The following is a 7295-nucleotide window of genomic DNA, read 5'->3' as shown; positions in this document are numbered from 1 at the left end:
TCTGTTATTTTTTTATTCTTTAATAATAGCCATTCTGACTAGTCTAGATGATATCTCATTGTGGTTTTGATTTCCATTTATCTAATAATTAATGGTGCTGAACAGTTTTTCACATGCTTGTTGGCTGCATGTATATCTTCTTCTGAAGAGTGTCTGTTCATGTCTTTTACCCACTTTTTAATGGAGTTGTTTGTTTTTTTGCTTGTAAATTTGTTTAATTCCTTATAGATTCTGGATATTAGACCTCTGTCAAAAGTATAGTTTGCAAATATTTTCTTTCATTTAATAGGTTGTCTATTTACTCTGTTAATAGTTTATTTTGTTGTGCAGAAGATTTTTAGTTTAATTAGATACCATTTGTCATTTTTTGTTTTTGTAGCAATTGCTTTTGGCATCTTTGTCATGAAATCTTTGTCAGTTCTTATGTCCAGAATGGTATTTCCCAGGCTATCTTCCGGGTTTTTATAGTTTTAGGTTTTACATTTAAGTCTAATCCATCTTGAGTTAATTTTTATATGTGGTTTAAGGAAGGGGTTCAGTTTCAATCTTCTGAATATGACTAGCCAGTTATCCCAGCACCATTTATTGAATAGGGACTCCTTTCTCCATTACTTGTTTTTGTCACCTTTGTCGAAGATCAGATAATTGTAGGTGTGTGGCATTATTTCTGGTCTCTCTATTATGTCTTATTGGTCTATGTGTCTGTTTTTGTAAAAGTACCGTGCTGTTTTGGTTATTATAGTCCTGTGGTATAGTTGAAGTTGAATGATTTTTAAGAAGTTGTTCCATACACTCTTTATTGCTAAGAGTGCTCATTCAACTTTTGGTAAGCTATGCCATATAATTGTACATTAAAAGCTCCAAAAGTTTTATTAATTGTGACCTTGAGATGACCACAGCTATATTAAAAACTCACTTATTTTGTCAAATGAGAACCACATTGCCTGGGTAAAGCCTGTGATCTTTTTCTCTATGAGTATAATAAACATGGAAGAACTTTAGAATCTACAGATGACCCTTAGCAGTATGAGTCTCTTCTAACCAACCCTTCTAGAGATGTTGAATGAGCACCAGTATTTACTGATTTAAGTTTGGCTTCCTCTGACCCAAGCCTTCTAATGGAAGTACTAATTAGTATTAAGATAATCCAAAGCAAGATCAGCTTTTAAAGCCAAATACGGCATGAAATATTACATGTACCCAATTATTCATTTTAAGCACAGGAAATAAAAGCCCACAGGTTAAGTAACTTGCCTGAAGTTACCTAGTAAGTTAACTAACAAATTATCAGAGCTACAGATAAAATAGGTAATATTAAGAGCAAAAAAGAAAAATTATTGAATTTACCATAATGTTTTTCTCTACTTCTATTATCAAAGATTATTTACTAAATTAGGACCTCCTGACTTATTTAGAATAATTATGACAAATACATTTGAAATTGGTTCCCTCACTTACTTTCTTTGTCCATGCTGGCCTCTTTTATTATCCTCAAAGATGCCAAACATGGTCCTGTCTCAAGGCCTTTGCACTTGCTGTTCCCTCTGCCTGGAATGACCATATGACTTGGCAGCAATTAAATATAAACATTCCTCCAGAAAGATTATGCTGCCCTTCAAAAACCAAGGCCTTGCTGTATGTTTTAGAATACTGCCCAAATTAGGGATCCTTCTTAGGTCAGGCTTGTTTAGCTTCTTTTCATTATGAGAAAGTAATTGCAGAGTCCCAAAGGGCAATCACAGGCTGATGTGAAGTCTTATCTGCCTGGGCAGTCCAGGAGCCCCAGCAGGCATGGCTGACTTTGTCTCAGGGTGGCAAAAGTCATGGTCCCTCCTCTAGAGCCAAAGGCCCTGGTAATGGTCAGCAAACCCTCCAAGGGGAGAGAGGTATACTCAAGTCCTGGGTGACATCTAGGCACAGCTCTCCTCCCTCGGACCCGTGAGATAGGTTTACTGGCATCCTCCAATCACATGCTTTACCTCATCTGCAACAGGTTTAACGGACGTATCCAATCCCAATTTTCTTGCCTCATTTGAGAAACTAAAAGTGAATACCTTTAAATTGTCTAGTAGAAAACAGCCAGCAAGCATGTTATCTGGACAAAGAAACTTGTCACAAGAATTTTGCACATTTTGCAGGACTTTGCTTTTGTGTAAGATGTATAATATACCCTTTGGGAGGAGACACCGATCTCAGTGTGACTTCCTTAAGAATAACAGACACTGTCACAGTTTGTTAATCATGATTTGTCTCCCAGGAGAAGGAGAAGATTATTAATTACCCAGCGAAGGTCAGGGAGTCATCAGGCCCATAAACGGGGTTTACCTCAGAAAACTAACCGGTGGGAGGTTGAGCAAAGCTACAAGTCATGCACATGAAGGCTCTCCTCCCCGAGCACAGCCTCCAGTTCCTGATATGCCTGCAGAGTGTCTGCAGTGGACACAGTCCAATTTCTAGACTTGCTTATGAATTTCGAAAACTTTGTATATACATAGATATCAACGTTTACAGGCAAACTGATTGAAAGGGTGTAATTTCTGGTGCCCTGCCTAACCACGCAAATGCAGAGCTGGGTCAGCTTGCATCTGCAGCGCCGCAGTCCCTTCCGAATACACAACACTCCAAAGGAGATGGGAGACCTCCTACTTCGCCCTGCCCTCAGTGACAGCGTTTCTCATTTTCTTTGCCTTCTGCTTTCTGATCCACAAAGTAGAAGTGAGAAAAAAAAAAAAAAAACTTCACAAATTAATATACCATTGGGTTATGCTGCCACATAAATGGCTAATTGTAATACAGTGTGAGATAGGCTAAATTAGGAATATGAAGTGCTAGTGTAAAACAGATGAGGCAACCTGTCAGCCTGCCCAGGGAGAAGACCAGTCGTGGAAGCTTTCCAGGGTTAGGCTTGGACCCTGAAGTAGGAATCAGGGTGTGCCATGCAAATACTTAAGAAGGAAGGCCATCTCCATGGAGGAGACTGACAAGGCCAACGCCGTTGCGTTTGCCTGCAAAGCCGCAACACTGCTTCTCTTCTTGGGCTAGGAAACACCCAGCTGTTCCTTCACTGGTTTTGGAAGGCAGAGGCAAAAAGCAAAACAAAAACAGCAAGAACCACCAGAGCACACACCTCTCTAGGTCAAATCTCATTTCCCAATACCAGCAACAAAGTTGATACCTTTTCATTACCAGCCTTGGACTTAAACTCCACCCTCTCTCCAGAGTGGGAGTGGACCCAGATGAGCAACCCAATCGCGTATTCTAGAATCTGGGCAGTAGCCCCCACTCTGTTCCATGTTTGATTTGGTTACGGAGGGATCCTCATTGAGCCAGTGGCATCAGGACCTCTGTTCCACAGCTGCTCTTTCAACAAGTCTATGTACCGCACACTCCTCCCCTAGAAGGACACCATCTGCCAGCAAGAGGAAACCTCTTTTCCTGCCACCATCTGCCCTGGTCCTCCTTCCCTGTCTCCGAGGCATCTGTGATCTTTCATGCCTGGCTCTCTAGCCTAGATAGTTCTAGAACACCAGAATATATTAAAACATTCATACACACACACAACTTCTTTCAACAGCATAAGAACCTAATGTTGACTTTTCTTGAGTTTTTTTTATTTTTTTTATTTTATATATATTTTTTTAGCTCTCCTGATAATTTCTCGTGTATGGACACATTAAGATCATCATTCTGCACTAGTGATCACTATCCAAAAGTCAGGGGAAAAAAATCAGACTCTCAAAATCAAAACAATTTCAAGTAATGAAGGTTTTGAGTATAAAATATGTGTTTAAGGGATTTTGTTTAAAAATACACTTTGGCTGTCACTTTAAAAAGATTCGATCAGGGAAGAAAAACCACTATGCATGATATGGAAGTAGAAATTTATTATAGGAATTGGAACTTGCACAATTGTGGGAAGAGCAGGGAAGGTAAAAATCTGAAAAGTGGAGTTAAAACGATAGAGAAAAGCCACAGACGACTCAGAACTTGCAGTGATTCCTGGGAGCCAGCACGTCCTGCTGCCGGAGCGGGAACTCAAAGCCTACGGAAGGTTGTTGGTTCTTCAGGTCTATGGCCTCTGTGAGTTCTCGGCAAAGCATCTTGTAGAAAGCCTGGTAGAAGACCTGGGACAAGGTCAGCATCAGGAAGGAGCGGGGAATGAGGACAAACAGGAACCTGCTAACACCTCTGTGTCTGTTTCTATCACCAACAGGTGCCGATAACCTTCAGAACATGGCAGCTGCTTCCCTTCTGCCTCCCAGAACTCACAACTTCCCTTTGGACCAACTCCAATCTGAAATTATGTAGAAAGGGAGAGTCTGAAAAACATAGTCCCAAACATAACCAAGTAGACAAAAGAACAATCTGGCACATTGATTGTTATTTTGGCATAACCACCTGATCACCAACAGCTCATTGTAGTCAGGTGCAAGTAAATATCTCACCTCAAATGCAACAAGTCCAAAATGAATGCATCATAGTGTCCCAGGCTTCCACTAAATAAAAACAAATAAATAAAACAAACGAAAAGCAATCTTTTATCCCTCAGCTTTATTAATGCATAATTAACAAATAAAAATGGTATATATACTTATGGTGTACATCGTGACGTTTCTGTCCACGTATACAAAAAAGCAATCTTTCTGAGTAATGCTCAGTTACCACTACCTTTAAGTGATCCTGTGTATTCCACACCCTAAGTGTCCATCTGACCTTCCTCACTGCCCTGTGTCCCAGCAGTCACTGCCTTCTATCAAGCTTTCCTCTTTGCTCTCCTGCACTAATAAAGTGCTCCTCTCTCGTGCCACCCTGCCTCCAATCTCGCCCTGCTCCAAACCTTCCATTAAACCACAGAAATCTTTCTAAAATGTAAAATTCTGCTTATTTTACTTAAATTATTTTAGTGACTCCTTATCACCCACCATATACATCTTTCTTGGCGTGATATGCAAGACCCCTTGTATATATTCTGACCCCCACCTACATTTTTAGCCCCATGTCCTGTCCTAATCCCAAACGCACTGTGCCCCAACTATTTTAAACTATTTGTAAAACCCTGAATATAGGATTATGTCAACACAGGAGTCTGTGTGCCTTCATCCCCTTGCAAATACAGTTGCCTGACAAACTCCTTCTCATCCCATAGGATGTGACTCAAACGTGACCTCCTTTGTGGTGTCTTCCTTGTCTCTTCACCTTCTCCCAATCGCCAAAATCAGTCCATAACATTCTCCTAATAGTGGATAGCATGTGCCATGCTGTACCAGGTCTGCTGATTTACATGTCTGTCTTCTGTGCTAGCTGTGAGCTCCTCAATGTTAAGGACCATATCTCATTCATCTTTGTAGTCCCAGACACTAACACTTCCCAGGTGCATGGTAGGGGCTCAATAAACCTTTGGTTAAGAAATTAATTGATCAATTACAAGATCTGACATGTTTAAATATTTTATTCCATATTTATAGCTGCTTCCATACAAATTATGATTTCCATAAAACACTGGTTTACATTTACCAAAAAAAAATTAATTTGGGAGTAATCCAATAAATGTACATGGCTAAATATTGAAATTCAGTTTAAATCTTGAAATGCCCTTAAATCATATGACCTCATTGATCAGATTAATAAGATTATTTCTAAATCTCAATTTCACCGGTGATGTTGAAACATATTTTTGACCTGCCATCGGAATACAGAACAACAAAGGAAACATCTGGTTGTTCTTAACTTTGGGGAGACAAATCCATTTGTTAACAGTAGCAATGGGAGAGCTGACAGAACCTGATAACAACTCCAACACGGGGAGCTCAGCCCACAACAGATGGACCAGACACTTCACGGAAAGCTTTAAAAAGATGTCTTTTCTAATTCAGGTTATACACTCCTTGAAAGTTCCTTCAACATAAGCACGAAAGTTCGCAGATGATTTTATCAGATCTGACAGCTTTTTTCTAGAGGTTAGTTTGCAATTGCCTCTTGGGGATAGTTTGGTTGAATTTCGCTGGATTTTGTAAGTAAAGGCAAGAATGTTTCTAATAGGTCAACAAACTGAAAGTCCTAAGCAGTTTACATCACTGCCAACTTTCTGAGTGCAACCCTTGGCTGGTCACAGTTTGTGTTCTTTTTTTTTTTCTTTTTTTCTTTTAATAATTCTTCATCAGCTAACCAAGGTTAATCCAGAGTTATTGCCATTTCTTCTATGTGTTTTGGACTAGATTAATAGTAATTATGTTTAGGCCTAAGATTGTTAAAGAAAAAAAAAAAGAAAGAAAGAAAGAAAAAGAAAGCTCAAACCCTGGCCAGTGCAAAATTGTTGAAAAGCATTTTAATACAACTATCTTAATCATATTTCTAAATATGTTAGTCATATATAATAGTTACAGTGATTCTAATCAACTTTCCAAACATTCTATCCCTTTTCAATGCCATAAGACCTATATATTCCCTCTTAAACTGTTAAATTTTATAGCCATTTTTAAATTGTCTAATTTACTTTTGGACTCACCAAATAAAAGATCCCTAAGTTGATTATTAAATCATTCCTATTGGAATAGAATAAAGAATTTAATAATATTTGGACAAGGCAGTAGTTAATAAGAATCACACACTGAAGTATTTTCTAATATAATGTCCCCTTACATATACTACAATTAGTAAATTGTTTGGTATATTGGCTTTAAATGGACTGGCTTCAGTAAAATTGTGGTTGATACTTAATATATTTTTAAATTATTTTCATGAGACTTTGGAACAGTTTTCATAGCTGAAGAAACTGATCCACAGGGGTTAAATACCAAAGTACACATCAAGTTAGCCATAAAACCTAGAGTTGCAGTAATTATACAAACTCACACACTCACAGACACATTTTTAAAACTCCATCCTTAATGAAATGCTGATCGATGAAAAAAAAAAGCACTTTATTTTTCTTGGCGCATTATTTTCCAAGATAGGTTATTTTGGTGCCAAAGTTTAAATTAACGGATGGACTGGATAAGGTAATTTGGAAATGATGCTATACTATGCTGTATAAAAATGAAAATTTTCTTCCCCAAAATTTACCACAAGGTAAAAGACAGAGAAAGAAAAGAAAAATAAATGAACATGACTTTGGAGATGGAGGCATTGATAGGTCAAAGAGTTATGAAAGCAGCTTTCCAGGACTTTTTGGAAGTCTTGGCCTTAATTTCTCATCTTCTAAGAGGACAGAGACTCTCCAAAATACCCTTTCTTAGGACTTCTCATTGCCTGTCATCTGGTTTTTCCTTTCTTTCTCACATTCCCTAGGTTCCCAA

This window comes from Papio anubis, chromosome 4, assembly GCF_008728515.1.
Source record: "Papio anubis isolate 15944 chromosome 4, Panubis1.0, whole genome shotgun sequence".
Taxonomy (NCBI): Eukaryota; Metazoa; Chordata; class Mammalia; order Primates; family Cercopithecidae; genus Papio; species Papio anubis.
This window is presented reverse-complemented; position numbering follows the sequence as displayed.